The sequence below is a fragment of the Chiloscyllium punctatum genome, chromosome 34 (genome assembly GCF_047496795.1).
Source record: "Chiloscyllium punctatum isolate Juve2018m chromosome 34, sChiPun1.3, whole genome shotgun sequence".
NCBI lineage: Eukaryota > Metazoa > Chordata > Chondrichthyes > Orectolobiformes > Hemiscylliidae > Chiloscyllium > Chiloscyllium punctatum.
Genome location: NC_092772.1, coordinates 52041670 through 52059301, shown reverse-complemented (window position 1 = coordinate 52059301; position 17632 = coordinate 52041670).

Sequence of the window (17632 nt, the reverse complement as noted above, 5' to 3'; positions counted from 1 at the left end):
AATGCTGTGTACTGTCGTTCCTTCTGCCTGTGTGATTTTGAGCTGTGAGTTGCCTGTGTTTTGCTGTTTGTGCTCAGGGATGTGAATATTTTCGGAACAACATCATTAAGTCGGGTTTGGATAGGATAAGTTATCGGGCATTCTATTTTCTGTTTTTTGTGTTTCATTCCGTAATTTTGTAAACTTTTTTTGTGTGTTTAAAACTTGGCAGTCGACCCAGATAATATCCACTGTACACCTGCCTAAACAAACAGCTCGGCTGCCTCCTTAAAGAGGTTTTCGAGAGGTCTGGCCTTGTCCATAACAGATGGGACTCAAAGATGGGTCTGATCATCTTTTTTTACATTTGTAGGGTTCGAACATGACTAATCTGTGTGATATTTATAAACAAGCACATGGTTACTGGTGAGTGAGAACCCCTTTCATAACTGGAGTACTTGCCACACACTCTCCTCAAGAGGTTTCACGATGGGAGAGAGAATAAGCTTAACCCTAGCCCATTATTTAGTAAGGACTACAATGGTCTGGTGTCTGACTGATTTGCATGTTGCAAATTTGTCCTCCAAAACACAAACAGGATGAGGAATCAATGACTGGAATTGGTTGTGATGAGCGATGTTAGCTTATAGAAATGTTAAGATCCAAATACTAATCTTAATACCTGTAAATCTGGTCATATTTGCCAGCATTGGATCCAAATCCCTTGAAACCAATCCAGATGCATTTAAATATTGTAATTGTACCAGCCTCCACCACTTCCTCTGGCAGCTCATTCCATACACGCACCACCCTCTGGGTGAAAATGTTGCCCCTTATGTCCCTTTTATATCTTTCCCCTCTCACCCTAAGCCGATGCCCTCTAGTTCTGGACTCCCCCACCCCAGGGAAAAGACCTTCTCTATTCACCTGATCCATGCCCCTCATGGTTTTATAAACCATTGTAATATCACCCCTCAGCACTCGAAGCTCCGAGAAACCAACCCCAGCCTATCTAGCCTCTCCCTAGAGCTCAAACCCTCCAACCCTGGCAACATCCTTATAAATATTTTCTGAACCCTTTCAAGATTTGCATCACCCTTCATGTAGCAGGGAGACCAGAATTTCACACAATATTCCAAAGGTGGCCTAGCCAATGTCCAATACAGTCGCAACATGACCTCCCAACTCCTGTACTCAATACTCTGACCAATAAAGGAATGCATACCAAATGCCTTCTTCACTATCCTATCTACCTGCGACTCTACTTTCGAGGAACTATGAACCTACAATCCAAGGTCTTTTTGTTCAGCAACACTCCCCAGGGCCTTACCATTAAGTGTATAAGTCCTGCCCTGATTTGCCTTTCCGAAACGCAGTACCTCATAGACATTTATCTAAATTCAACTCTATCTGCCTCTCCTCGCTCGGTCCTTTGTGAAGGTGGTTTTAGATCCTCTCAGGCAGTGTTCATCTGATGGGAGAAGAGAGGGTCTTTCCTATTTGAACAGTCCTCTGTGCAGACTGTGGAAGTCATTTGATGGAAATCACTTTCACCAGAACTTAGAAAAAAAACAAATCCCCAGACTTGGAATAGTGGGTCCAGTCAGATCCTTCCTGCACATATGGCATCCTATTCCCTTCCGCATGCTGTGAGTGGGGGAAGAGACCAGTGTTCACTTCCTTAAGGAATGTGCCTCTCAAAAGGAAATCTGGATATATTTAATTCATTGTCGCTAGCTCGGTGCCATTTATTTTCCATTCCAAATTTTTCAAAGGGCAGTTAAGAGTCAACCACATTGCTGTGGATCTGTGGTCACATGTTGACCAGACTGGGTAAAGGTGACAGCTTTCCATCCTAAAAAGGTATAAATGAACCAGTTGGGTTTTTCCTGATAATCAGCTGTACCCAAGGCACACACTGAGACTAGCAGAAGCAGGAAGGTCTGCTATTACACGACGTTGTGCTCCTTTGTGGTCTCGTGCTGTAGGAAATTGTACTATAGAAGATCGCTGTTGGAAAATCACTATACCCATTTAGTAGAAACTCGTGTGATCCAAACAACATCCACTATTCATCAATCGTGTTATAGTTAATTTGCAATGTGTTATAGCAGAATGACCTGAACTTAGAACAAGGAGGGAATACATTTCAAAACGTTGTTGGATTTTGAAGCACTTTCGGAAGTTTTTTCTCAATCCAAAATGCTGACACTGGTTTAGACTGTTGGCATTTTCTGTCAACATTTCTGTATTTTATCCTGATGCAGGTAAAGTTAATGAGATTGGTTCAATAGTTTTGAAACCATTGGAAAACTGTAATTGGATTTGCCTGACTATGCTTAATATTAACTTTGGCTATTTTATATGATGACTGAACTCTTTCTTTGTACCCAAAGTTTGTGAGAAGATTTGTAGCTTGGGTGTTCGTTGTTGTGGTTCTGTTCGCCGAGCTGGGAATTTGTGTTGCAGATGTTTCGTCCCCTGTCTAGGTGACATCCTCAGTGCTTGGGAGCCTCCTGTGAAGCCTTTGTACCATAATGTAACAATGATGCTCCAACATCTTTAATATTCATCAACGTCTGAACTTATCTTACAGCTAATTTGATGACGATTATGGTTCTCTCTCGGGGAAAGTGTGGGGTCACTAAAGGTATATCCATCTACCTCATGTCCATGGCAATGGCGGATGTATTGGCCGTTCTCTTCTGTGTCATCATCGATGTACTCTGTTATGAGTATTTCCCATTCTCCTTCCTCTTCTATAGAGCGGTGTGTAGTGCAAATGCCATACTGGGCTATGCTGCTATTGACTGCTCTGTCTGGTTGACCATCACTTTCACCTTTGACCACTTTGTGACCATTTGCTGCCACAATCTGAAAGCCAGACATTACTCTGAGAAAACAGCAGCAGCCGTGGTAAGCTCTGTTTGTCTGGTGAACATTCTGAGGAACATCCCATTTTACTTTAAGTACCAACCATATGGTACATGGGATGGTGTACCCTCGGGCTGTGACATCAGACCAAAATTCTTCATCTTGCCAGGATGGGTGGCATTTTTCTGGCTCCATCACCTGCTGAACCCATTGATCCCCTACCTCCTGATCCCACTGTTCAATGCTCTGACCATCAGGTACATTGTCTTCACAAATCGGGCACGCAGGGGTCTTCGATCTCCCAGTAACAGGGACCAGAGAGGAGATGTAGAGATGGTCAACAGGTGGAAATCCATATCCTGCTGTTTGTTGTCTCGGGCAGTTTTATATTGTTGTGGATGACCAAGGTCAGTGTTTTCTTACTGATGGAGATTACCAATAACCATTTTTACCCGAGTTATGACCATCCTGTTATGATCGCTGACATATCTGGGACTGTGCTCTTCTACCTGAGCTCATGTACAAACACTGCCCTTTATGCCCTGACCCAGAGTAAATTCAGAGAGGAGCTGAAGAGGGCTCTGAAATATCCCTTCACTCTCATCTGTGAATCACTCCCTGCATTTCAGTAACAAATGTGGTTGGATCTCGAGCCACATCTCAGACAAGTGCAGAGAATACTGGAGAAATGCAGTAGTTAAAAGCTCAGTAAGTTAGTTTTAAGGGCTTAGATGGGGTGGAATTTGTTAAGTGCATTCAGCCAAATTTCCTCAAGCATTGTACAGAGACACCTACTCGACCTACTCCTGGAAAATAGGGTGACAGTGTGGGGAGAACTCTGGGACCTGCGCCCATAGTTCTATTAATTTTAACATAGTTATGACGAGGAAGAAAACTGATCCACAGGTTCAAATTCTAAACTGTGGCAAGGTGAATTTTGATGGAATTAGACAGGAGATGGCAGGAGTTAATTGGAGTATTTTCTTTGCAGGCAAAGGGACTTCTGCCAAGTGGGAGGCCTTTCAAAGTGGGATAGCTAGACCTCAAGGTCAATAAGTTCCCATGAGGGTGACAGACAAGTTTGGGAGGAATAGGAATCCCTGTATAGACAAGAGATATTGAGGCTTTGACTGGAAAAAGAAAAGAGGTATGGTTCACATACAGGCAGCTGGGATCTTGGGAATCCCTGGAGGTATACAGGGAATACAGGAGTTCACCGAAAAAGGAAATCAGGAGGGTGAAAAGGCCGCACAAGATAGCCTTGGCTAAGAAGATTAGGGTGAATCCAAAGAGGTTCTTTTAGTATATTAAAGGAAAAAGAATATTCAGAGGGAGAACGGAACCTCTCAAGGACCTAAGGCCTCAATGACTATTTCTTTTCTGTGTTTCCCATGGAGAAAGACACGAAGACTTGGGAACCGAGGCAAGTTAGTGGTGATATCTTGGGGACGGTCCATATCAAGTCGAGGAATAAGATTAGATAAGATAAGATAAGATAAGATTACTTACAGTGTGGAAACAGGCCCTTCGGCCCAACAAGTCCACACCGCCCCGCCGAAGCGCAACCCACCCATACCCCTACATCTGCCCCTTACCTAACACTACGGACAATTTAGCACGGCCAATTCACCTGACCTGCACATCTTTGGACTGTGGGAGGAAACCGGAGCACCCGGAGGAAACCCACGCAGACACGGGGAGAATGTGCAAACTCCACACAGTCAGTCGCCTGAGGCGGGAATTGAACCGGGGTCTCTGGCGCTGTGAGGCAGCAGTGCTAACCACTGTGCCACCGTGCCGCCCTTTTCGATTTATTAGTAAATCTATTGTAAGTCTATCCAGTCAGTTGACAAAAGCCCACAAGCAAAATCCCACCTCTTCCCCATTCACTAACAGCTAACATGGTCCAAATCGCTATCCATGTTCCCATCCTCTGATCTACTCCCTGTGATGTGAAATCAAGGAGGCACTCACTGTTCTACACATCGTCCTATTTTGTTCTCAAAAGCCTATCAGTGCTTTGTGCCATTTCGGTGTCCTTACTGTTAAACTGTCTCATCCAGTTCTGGTGTAAAGTCTGTGATAACAAGTTGGAAACTGGGGAGATGTGTCCACTCCTCTTACTCTCCAATATACGGTTGTGGTATCCCACATCGCAAAGTCCGAATCTCTCAAACCATTACTCCTTCTGCAAAAAATAAAAAGCCTGTAAGTCTTTTAAAGATTATTGTGAAGGACATAATCCTGTGATAAACAGAATCCAAATCCATTTTGTGGGAATTGTGTGCTTTTACTCAACATGACTGATCGATCTGCAATGTAAAAATCAGAACTGTAACCGTGACTGATCCAGGCTGCCATACCACAGTGGTAGTGTCCCTATCTCTGAGCCAGCAGGCCTGTGTTAAGTGTTGGGTCATAGCATCTCTGCACAAGTTGACTATAAAGTTAAAAAAAAGGTAAAAATCCTAAATTGAACCCAGAGAAACTCACCAGCTCTGCACAGAGAGAAACAGAGTTGACGTTTTGTGTTTGGTACAAGTATCTTCTTTCAGAACCTGGCTATGACTCTCTCCACTGATGTTTACCAGAGCTGTTCAGATTCTCCAATGATTGGGAAGAATATCTTTGAGGTGAGACACATATGCCTCCAGAAACACTGAGGAGACCGTTGAATCTGAAGTGCCCTCTGTGAGATGGGGAAGTAACTCTACAAGAACAGACACCTGCAGCGCTAGGGTCCTGATGCTGCAACTAATGGCTTTTACTCTGTCTGTAGCTGATGAAGTTCCTTAATAAACTTGTTGACTGAAGCTTAACGTTGTCACATTTCTCTCCACGTTGTACCACACAATGGTAAAAGTTTTGTAAAAGTTTCATCATACTTCACCCGTAAGGAATAACTAGCCATGACTGAACAACTGAGGTTCTGTAGCACTGAAGGCCCGTGAGTGGGTGGGAAATGGCAGAGTTGACAGAGCGGAATTCTGAGCAGATTCTGAGGTCATGCCAAGGTGGAGGGAGGGAAACCATTGCAAGCAAGTGTCAACAAAGGGCTGGACGTTGACAAAACAGAAGCAGGCCAGGACAAACCCTCTGAGATAGGGCATTGAAGACAGAGCCTTTAATGAACGGCCATGTCATGCACTCAGAGTGTAATGATGTTCTCATGGCATGATCGCTGGAGTTTTAATCCAGAATCCAGGTAAGGTTCTGGGGAACTTGGTTCGAAGGCCAACATGGCAGATGAATTTGAATCTCATACAAATCTAGCATTCTGAGTTGAATTATGACCACGAATCAATTGTCAATTGTTGGAAAAACCCATCAAGGTCACTTGATGTCCTTTTCGACAGGTTAAGTACCTGGTCTGGTCAACTTGCGACTCCAGACACACAGCGATATGGTTAATACTTAACTGGCCTCTGGGCAATTAGGGATAGGCAATAAATGATTATCCAAGCTAGTGACGTTCATGTCCTGTGAATGATTGAAAAATAGGCAGTGTGCAATAGTGTCCCCTGTAGGATTTCATTGGCAATGACAGTCACCCCACTGTGACAATATGTGGTAAGCGCAGGATCTACTGGGGGAGCACTAGGCTCCCATCCCAACATTACAGGTCTGGTCGGTGTTCAGTTGTAAGGTTTTGTTGGATCTTCCTTTGTGAATCCAGGAATGTATGTTGTCCCAGACGAAAGGTTAATAAGTGTCTATCTAATTGAATAGTTCTGTCACTATTTCACACTCTTAACTAGTGTCATATTTAGCATTGACATTTTACTGCCTTTTAGAAGTTAGTACGAAGCTATCTTCTTGAGCTAATGCAATCAAGTGCCTTCTGACAGTCTGCTGTCCACTGAAACATCTTGCCTGTCTTTAGCAATTCAGTTAGTGGGACAGTGACACTGTTAAACTTTGGTAAGAATTTTCGATAAAATCCACTCAATCCCAGTAATCATAGTACTGCTTTTCTTTTGTCGATGATCTGGGAAAATCTCCAATTTCCTTTGATTTTGCATCATGTGGGGCCATTTGTTCATATCCAATAACATAGCCCAGGAAGGTGACTTGGGCTTTGGCAAATTCACTTTTAGCCAGGTTTACCACTAAGTCTGCATTCTGAAGTTAATCGACCAATTCTGATAAATATTCCAAATGTTCCCTCCATGCCTGACTAAAAATCACTAGGACACCAAAACACAGTAACACATCTCCTTTTGCTTTTCTTTCCTGTCAAAATACATTTTGAGCATATTCACATGACAAACTCTGTGAGATTTCTTTCTGTCTGGAGTCTTTATCAAGTAGTTCACCTCACTCAATTCATTTTGATTTCATAAGGTCCACTAAACCTCATTTGTATAGGTTCACCTATCACTGGAAGTAACCTTATCTCCGATGACAAAATTGTGATTTGTTTTGTCTGCTTCCCGTTTCCTTTCATGCTGTGATACTTCTGAATGCTGACTGGGCACCTCCCCACTCTATTTATCATTCTCAAAGATTTGACACATAGTCCATGTATGTAGTCTCTGAATTCTGACTTCCAAATTTCTCCTTAATCAAATTTAGCAATCCTCTCACTTCATGCCCCAAAGTGAATTCAAATGGACTGACTTCTGTCAATACATTTAGTGTATCTCTGATTACAAAATACATGAATGGGATTCCCTTATCCCAACCATCTGGATAGTCTTGACTATAAGCCCTCAACATGGTCTTTAATATCTGATGCTCTTTCCCACTCTGGATGTTCCACAGAATTGTTTTATTGCAAAAGTTGTCCATAACTTCCTTGAAGAATTTTGATGTGAAGTTTGAGCCTTGATCTGATTTTATATCTGTGGATTGTCTGTAACAAGTGAAAAAAGTTGACTAATTCGTCTACAACCCTTCTGGCTGTGATATTGTGTAATGGAGTGGCCTCTGGATATCTAGTTGATGCATCCATTATTGTTAACATATCCTGATCCCCACTTTTTGTTTCAGGTGGGGGTCCTTTGCAATCAATTGAGACTCTTGTAAAAGGTTCCTCAAATGCAGGAAGAGGTACTAAAGATGCAGGCTTTATTACTGTCTGTGGTTTTCCAGTTACCTGACGTGCATGACATGCCAAGCAAAATTCAGATACATCCTTGTGCAGTCCAGCCCGGTAATTATGTTTGTGTATTTTATCTTGAGTTTTTTCTCATTCCTTAATGACCCGCTAGTGGTACCTCATACCCCACTCACAACACTTCCATTCTATAACCCACTGGTAATATGACTTAATGAACTTTTGCCCATTTCTGATTTGTCTGAGTATGTGATAGTCTCTATTTCCTCATTAAGACATTATTGTTAAGATAGTAACATTGAGGGATACATTTGGATTCTGTTTCTGTGTCGGTCTTTTGAAGCGATTGCTTTGAATTTTCATCTTTCTGCGGTAACTCAGTTAACTTATCTGAGCTAAAGATGCTGTGTCATTTATCTGCTCCTAGTTTGTGTCAATCATCTGATCAAACAGGGCCTCTGCTAATTCCACTTCAACTTTCTTATCTGCGCTCTTTGATCTCTCCTGTTTCAACTGGTGACTTTGTGACCTCGTTAGTACCCAGCCAGGAAAAATCCCAGGATTTGTGCCCTTCAATAGTTAGGTTGCCATGGGTTTTCACTGGCTTACCAACCACAGCAGTCAGCACCTGTGAACCAACTATATCATTAGCAAGGACAAACTGTATTCCTGGAGCTGGGCATTGTCCAGGATTCCTATCACTTTTCCACTCTTCACCTGGACACTCTAATCTCACTTTACATAATTGACTCACCGTGAATTCACATTACTAACTCCTTTTCTGACAAGAGTCCTCCAGAAGTATGTATCTCCACATCTTTCAACATCACAGATTGATAAACTCCTGTATCTCCTCGGGCGACTGTCTGTGTGGAGTTTGCACATTCTCCCTGTGTCTGCGTGGGTTTCCTCTGGGTGCTCCGGTTTCCTCCCACAGTCCAAAGATGTGCAGGTAGGGGAATTGGCCACGCTCAATTGCCCGTAGTGTTAGGTGCATTAGTCAGAGGGAAATGGGTCTGGGTGGGTTATCTTCGGAGGGTCGGTGTGGACTTGTTGGGCCAAAGGGCCTGTTTCCACACTGTAGGGAATCTAATCTAATCTAATCACATCGTAACTTCTTCACCTGCTGCTCCCGACCAATGTGAATAAGCTTTACTTTCACAAGTACTTGGTTTAAGAAGATCTGGCACTTCCTCCTTAACCAACCTCCGACCAGCTTGTACATTCCGGTGCAGCTTTCTAGCCCCCTCTGCGCTTTCCATTTCCACCCCAACAAAATTCACTGGCTTATCCTGTTTTCCTACCTTTGGCTTCACAGTGCTTTCCCTCACTCGCCAACACCAGAGTTTTTTTAAACTTCTCTTTCCCCTTCAAGGGTTCCCTTTTTACCCTGTGGTAAATTATCCTTATGATCTTTACCGTGATCTATTTTCCCCTTCCATGTGAAGATTTCTCTTTTCCACAATTTCTATCCCCTCACCAATTGAAATTGATCTTGCAAGCCAAACTTCACTCAACACACCAATTCATAACCATCAGCCATTTCAGCTGCTGACCTTGCTGTTTTAACTCTCAACTCTTCTACATGAGTTCTCACTACTTCAGGAAGTGAGGCTTTGAACTCCTCCAAAATAATTGACTCTCAAAGAGCATCACAGGTTTGTTCTATTTTGAATGGCCTCATCCACCTATCAAAGCCTTTGCTTGATCCTTTCAAACCCAATGTAGGTTTGACCAGGGTCCGTCCTTAGAGTCCTGAAACATTGTCTGTAGGGCTTATGGCACAGCTCATATGTGCTTAAGATGGGTTGCTTCACCATCTTATATGCTCCAGATACTTCATCTGACGTTGATGCAAATACCTCACCAGCTCTACCTCCAAGTTTTGTTTAGTTTAATTAAATCCCACATGGTCTCTGGCCACCACATTTCTTTAGGAACCTTTTCAAAAAAGATAAAAAAGATTCCACATCCTTCTCATCAAATTTGACGATATTTAAACAGTTTCTCATCAGGCTTTTGGCTGCTATGGGTTTGCTCATCCTCACTAAGCTTATCTTTGGCCTTCAGAAACATCCTTTTAAGCTGACTTTCGTGTCTAAGGGCCAACTTCTGAAGTTCAACTTTCCTCTCTTTCTTCCTTCACTCTCTCTCCTTTTCTTTGTTTCTTTCTCTTTTTCTTTTTATTCTGCTCAAGTAATTTTTTTTCTTTTTCTCTTCCCTCTGCTTTTAATCACAATTCCACCTTTTGCCTGTGACTCAAGATGTGTCATTTTCAATTGAACTTCAGCCATCTCTGAAGAGTCTGATGGTGTTTCCAGCAAATTTAAACACTGAGGTATTCCTGTAATTCTATCTCCAAGCTCCAACCCCAGTTTCTCTGTTAATTTCAGCAACTTGGCTTTGCTCACCTTTTGTAAAACACTCAAAGTCTCTTCATCCACCCCTTGAAAACTCTTGCTGACTGAAAGAACCACTGCTATCGCAAGGTCTGTTTAAACCAACTGAACCCAACACGCAGAACAAAAGACTCTACACCTCTGACTCACTGCTTTGAAATCCCAACACCCCTAATCCCAATTTGGAACAATAGAACAAATCTCACAATCCTGTATGGATCAGGCCATGCCCTCTCGAAACATTACAAGGAAGTAGCCTGGACCCTAATTTTGGAAGTTGCTTTAAGTAGGGGCAATGTGGATGCAATTGTTCAAACCACTTAGTTTTAAACAAAAAGGAACTTATTTGCAAGATTATCAAATGAAACACAAGCAATAGAGACCAGAATATAGACTGACTTCAACTATTTGAAAACTCAGCAGATTATCCCAGTTAATGATGCTGTTCCAAATACTTGCAACAATCCCCACAAACACGCCTTGGAACACAAGGCAAAATCAAACACAGGGTCTTACAGGAAGGAAATTAGGGAGAGAGGAGGATCGCAATAGATCTGCTTCTTTGGATCCAACAGCTTCAAGACTACCCTAAAACCCTTCAAACTTAGACTTTTCAGTGTCTGATAAAAAAAAACACAAGGACCACATAAACTTGCGAAAGGAGCAGCAGCATTACAGAAGCTAAATGAAGGGGAAGGAATGGGCTCACATTCCCAAGGAATGGAAATCACCACTGAGCCAAAACGTCTCTCAAATGCCTAGCCTGAGGATGTGATGGTGTTCCTCCAGTTTGCGCTGGGATTCACTGGAACACTGCAGCATGCCGTGGACAGACATGTGGGCATGTGAGCAGGAAGCTGGGTTAAAATGACCGGCTACGGGAAGGTCAGGGTGACACTTGCTCACGGACCAGAGGTGTTCTGCAAAGTGGTCAGCCATTTTGTGTTTGATTCCCCCAGTGTCAAGTCGGCCACATTGGGTGCAGCCAATACAAGATTGGAGGAGGGTACAGGTCAACTGCTGCTGTTCAATCTGAGTGACGCCGTGACCCAGAACTCGGTGTGCTCTCTGCTGTTCCCAGGGACTGGGAAACCAGGTAAACATTGGCTGATGGTCTGGGGAGGCTGCACCGATATAAAAGATGTTCTTTGTCCTGCCTGGGACCTGCTGACCTTCCAGCACAAAGAGCTGTCGATGGCCCAGGGTCACAAACGGATATGTTTTCATATCCAGGATTCCAAGATTAGGGACACTCTGGAGATTGGGGCAGTGACTGCTGAGGTGTAATGGAGGAGAAACATTAATTTGGATCACAAAATAACGTTTGAGCACATCAAGACCCAGGACATCAAATAAAATGCCCAGGCTTTATGTAACAGACATTGACTGACCTGACACAGTTTCTCTCCAATGTAAACAGATACTATCAGGCCGTACTGGGGACTCTGATCTGTATTACACCTTATCCTGTAAGCATTCCCACAAACTCTCCTGATTTCAATTGACTACTTTTGTTTAGATAGGGAGAGAATAAGAGAAAGAGAGACCTGCAGGGCTCAGCGGAGATAAAAGGAGTGGAAGAGGAGGGAAGATAGGGTGAGGTGATGGCCTTGTTATTGCTGGCTTGTTCATTCCAATGACACTAATAATGTTCTGGGGACCTGAGTCCAAATCATGGAGGTTTTCTTTCAATACAAATCTGGAATTAACAACCTCAGGACGAACATGAAACAGTCCTTGATTGTTGGGGGATAAGGTCCCAACTGGTTCACCCATTCCCTTCAGGGAAGGGAAATCTACCAACCTCGCCTGGTCTGACTCGACATGTGACTCCAGCACCACTGCAATGTGCTTCACTCTGAACTGGCCCCTGGGTAATTAGGGATGGGTAATATATCTTGGTCTATCCAATCCCAGTGATGCCCCTCAAATAAGTTTAGACAGTAGTGAATGAATGTAGAAACAACAGATGGAGGGAATGAGAAAGGAATATAAGTGATAAGACAGATGTGGACAAATTGTGGATGCGTGGAGAGAGAAATAGCATCAATAATGTGTCTCATGTTGAAAGTATTACTTTAAACCTTGAGATGGTCCTTTTTTCCCCCGGGAACATGGAGAGCGTGCATATAGTAGATTATGTGTGGTTTGCAAAGAGAATCACGTAAAACCAAGACATAAAGCCCACAACATACATTTGTCTTTATTTTTAATTATTTCCTCTGGAATACTCTCTCAGATATGGAGAGAATCACCACCAATGTGGTTAAAGGAGAGAAAAGGAGGTGAGGGAATCTTTCCAGTCATAGTTGTCCGGCTGATGGGCTGGGGAGGCTGCACCGATATAAAGGATGTTCTTTCTCCTGCCTGGGACCTGCGGCCTTTCCAGCACAAAGAGCTGTCGATGGCCCAGGGTCACAAACGGACACGTTTTCATATCCAGGATTCCGAGGTTAGGGACACTCTGGAGACTGGGGCAGTGACTGCTGAGGTGTAATGGAGGAGAATCATTACCTTGGTTCACAGAACAACTTTGCAGCACCTCAAGGTCCTGGGGATCAAATAAATTGCCCAGGCTTTATGTAACAGACATTGTTTGGTCAGACATATGCCCGTGAATCAATGTCTCTTTAATAGACGGACCATCTTTTTTTGCAAGAGCAACTTCAATTCTCAAAAGAAGATATAAACATGCTACTGTTGGAGTGGGATGGACTTCAACTTCACCTATGCACTGAATTCTTGTGGTTTCAAATTACCCTTTTGGACTGTAAAATGGTGTCATGTGGCTTCTAACTTTCGCAAGGAAAGCGGTGATATGTTCACTTGGGCCAGGGGCTAGAAATCAAGTAACAGAGAAATAGCCAGTGACAGAACCAGGAGAAATGAACTCATTTCGACATCCAGCCAACACAGGTTTGAGTCTCATGGTTCAAGAGGTCAATTCCGCCTCTTCTCCTACTGACACGGAAAATAACAGGGAATTCAGGTGAGTCCCAAGGACTGGAGAGAGCACCATGAGGCATATTAACTGTGCTCCCATCTCAAACTAGTTTCTTATTTTGATGTATGGATACATTCACGGATGAGAGTGAAGGGATATTTCAGAGCCCTCTTCAGCTCCTCTCTGAATTTACTCTGGGTCAGAGCATAAAGGGCAGTGTTTGTACAGGAGCTCAGGTAGAAGAGCACAGTCCCAGATATGTCAGCGATCATAACAGGATGGTCATAACTGGGGTAAAAATGGTTGTTGGTAATCTCCATCAGTAAGAAAACACTGACCTTGGTCATCCACAACAATATAAAACTGCCCGAGACAACAAACAGAAGGATGATGGATTTCCGCCTGTTAACCATCTCTGCATCTCCTCTCTGGTCCCTGTTACTGGGAGTTCGGAGACCCCTGCGTGCCCGATTTGCCAAGACAATGTGCCTGACAGTCAGAGCATTGAACAGCAGGATGAGCAGGTAGGGGATCAATGGGTTCAGCAGCTGGTGGAGCCAGAAAAATGCTACCCATCCTGGCAAGATGTAGAACTCTGGTCTGATGCCACAGCCCCAGGGTACACCACCCCATGTGCCCAAAGATTGGTATTTGTAGTAAAATGGAATGTTCCTCAAAAGGCTCACAGAACAAACCATGGTTATCACTGAGGCTGCTGTTCTAGCAGAGCAATACCTGACTTTCAGATTGTGGCAACAAATGGCCACAAAGCGATCAATGGTGAAAGCGATGGTCAACCAGACAGAACAGTCGATAGCAGCATAACCCATGATGTTGTTAAAACTGCACACCACTGTATAAAACAGGAAGGAAACTGGGAAATATTTGAAACCAAGTGTTGTGAGTATTACACTGAATACAATGACGAGGAGATCTGCTGTTGCCATGGAAACCAAATAGATGGATATACATTTGGTGATGCCACACTTTCCGCGAATCAGGATCACAATCGTCACGAGGTTAGCTGGAAGAGACATTGAAAAGTTATTCCATGTGTGGGATCATGACCCTTCACTGCCACAGTAGGTGCCAATATCAAAAATAGGGACATTGTTACAACAACAAGTGCAGGGAGGAGTCCAAATGAGTGATCATAAGATGCCTGAGAAAAGTTTCTTACCTACAGTGCATGATTTAAAAGTGAAAAATATTGTAATTGAGGAAAGGTATAGCCAAGGTTGACCAAGTTCCAACAAGCAGAATAATAGATACTTGATATTTTCATGTGTGATGCAGATTAAGGGAGAAAGATTGATGAGGATACCGAGGATCAGTGGAGCCTTGGGATGTTAAATATCCAATAAATCAGGCAGAAGTAGCTTTGGCTTGATACTGCAAGTGGAATCAGCATCTCAGACTGATGAGGGCACCATCAGTACTGCTGCACAGGATAAAGTACTGATTATGCTGTAATTCTCGAGTTTGTTCTGAACACAGAATCTTGAGATTCAACTGATGCAAAACAATGACTCAAAGCAGCAACTGAGTAAGGTGAGAAAGCTGAACGGAATGGGAGTTATAAATCCTCAATACGGTGAGCTGGTGACAAGATGGACAAAATTATCTCATTCTAAATGGTTTGACAGAGAAGTCTCCCTTTGTATAACATGATGAATGTGCACAAAGTGAATGACAACAGCTTCAAGTCAATATGTTCATGACTGAGAACAGAGAGAAGGTGAAATGAGCTCTGAGCAAACCCTATCAAGTGTTTGAATTCACATCCGTGGCAAATGACTGAAGCTACAACTATCCTGACATTCTGAATTAGATTAGCAAGGAGAGCTGATGGATATTGGAAGATTAAACCGAAATATGATTAGATCTTTCTCTTCATGTACAGCCTAAACAAGAACGTGCTGGGTCCGTGATGAACAGATTATTAATTTTTTCTCACAGCCCTCTCTGCAATGCACAAAGTTATTCGGAATAATATTGACATTGCAAAGCAAACCTTACGCAAATCTATTTTTTGGTTGAATAATGTTCTTAAAGTCATCAACAAAATAGAAGTATCTCTTTACTCCACAAAATTGAAGGGTGGATGTTGATTAGATTAGATTCCCTATGGTATGGAAACAAGCTCTTCAGCCCTTAGCAACCCTCTGAAGAGTAACCCATTCCTTTCCTCTATATTTACCCCTGACTAATGCACCTAACAGCATGGGAAATCAAGCGTGGCCAATTCAACTGAGCTGCACATCTTTGGACTGTGGGAAGAAACCGGAGCACCCGGAGGAAACCCACACAGACACAGGGAGAATGCACAAACTCCACACAGACAGGTGGCTGAGGGGAGAATTGAACCCAGGTCCTTGGTGCTGTGAGGCAGATGTGCTAACCACCGAGCCAAAATACCACCCACACTGGTTATTGAATTGATGGTGATTGATATCAATGTGAAAATTTTCAATACTGTTGCTCTGCTAACCATGAGTCCTCTCAGTAGAAGAAAGAGTAACTAACAGCAACAAGACATCTGAGAGCAACCAACAATACTGCACAGTAATTGTAAATAGATTTCCTTATCAAGACAATGGTTGGACCATAGATTTCGTGGTATCTGACAGGAAATTGAGATTTGTAAAAATTCATCAAGGGATGAGAGTATTGTTGGTTGGTTCAGCGTTAATTGCCCATGTCTGGCAGCCCCTTGAGAAGGTGGGGATGAGCTGTCTTCTGAAACTGCTGGCATCCATGTGCTGAAGGTAGACTCACAATTCACTCAGGGAGGGAATTCCAGGATTTCGACCCAGGAAGCAACAGCAATATATATCCAAGTATGGAAGGTGAGTGGCTCAGAGGGGAATTTGCAGAGGGTGGTGTTCCAATGTATCTTCTGCCCTTGTCCTTCTGGATGGAGGTGTTCATGGTTTTGGAATGTACTGTCTAAGGAGTCCTGGTGAATGTCTGTGGTGCATCTTGTCGATGGTACCATGGTCCTGCATATTCTTCCAATTCAGAATGAAAACCAAATTCCGTGTGGGTTGCCCAGATTGAACCCCTCTCTCCCATTCCCTTCAGCAGTACATTCCAACCTCTAAACACTCACTACCATGCAACAGTGTTCCTTCAAAGCTCATTTGTTCCTCTTGCCCATTGTATTCTATCTAACAATACCATCCAGTCTGCAGGTTGGCCAGTTCGCTTTACATCATTAACACCAGCCCATGTAGGCCTTACCACAAAGGCTAATTCATTCTTTCAGAATTGGATTCCATTGTTCACTCCTGCAATGTTATAAATTACACAAGTGTTCACCATTCCATGGGATTGCATAGACCGATGGAATAATAAAGCACAGATCGATCCCATTCAACTCATAACACTGGACTTATGTTGGAGCTTTCTATATCATCCCTCTCTCCCTCGCCGCCCCTCAACTTTACTCTGTGACCCGTGACTTTAATATTTTCCCATTCTTACCCCATACTCTTCATAAAATTGCCAGCATTCATCTCCCTCCAGCACCTGCTCAGCCAGTGAATTGAACTGATAACAAATGGCTAGTAACGGAACTCTCATTTCATCCCTGCCCTGACGAAGAGCTGTGTAAAACCGATTTCCTCTGCTTACAGACTCCCAATTACTGGAAACATTCCCCTTATTTTCTCCATCAACACTATTGACCAGATGAGGCAGCTTTGTGAAATATTCCCAGCCCCTTTCTGATCCAAGGAGGATGTACAATTCTCTAAAAGCTCTTTATGGATCTGAAGTTCTCCAATTCCTTATTTTAATATAGTTCACAGTAATTTCCTCCATTTAGTAACTGCTCAGGAACAGAGTTCAAAACAAAGCAGTGTGACTGCTCACAGCGCCAGAGACCCAGGTTCAATTCCCGCCTCAGGCGACTGACTGTGTGGAGTTTGCACGTTCTCCCCGTGTCTGCGTGGGTTTCCTCCGGGTGCTCCGGTTTCCTCCCATCGTCCAAAGATGTGCAGGGTAGGTGAATTGGCCATGCTAAATTGCCCGTAGTGTTAGGTAAAGGGGTAAAAATGTAGGGGTCTGGGTGGGTTGTGCTTCGGCGGGTCGGTGTGGACTTGTTGGGCCGAAGGGCCTGTTCCCACACTGTAATGTAATCTAATCTAATCTAAAACATACAACCAATTTCCAATCCTTGCCTTTTCAACAGCTGTGCACACTCTCTGTCCTCTGGTAAATGCAAGTCCTGATACTGGAATCATCACTTCCCTTCACCGTGTTATTATAATTTTAATCATCTCCATCATTGAAAACTGCAACTCTAAGTGACTTGGGGAGACTTGTGCACGAAACACAGAGAGCGAGCACAGGGGAGCAGCAGGTAGTCAGGAA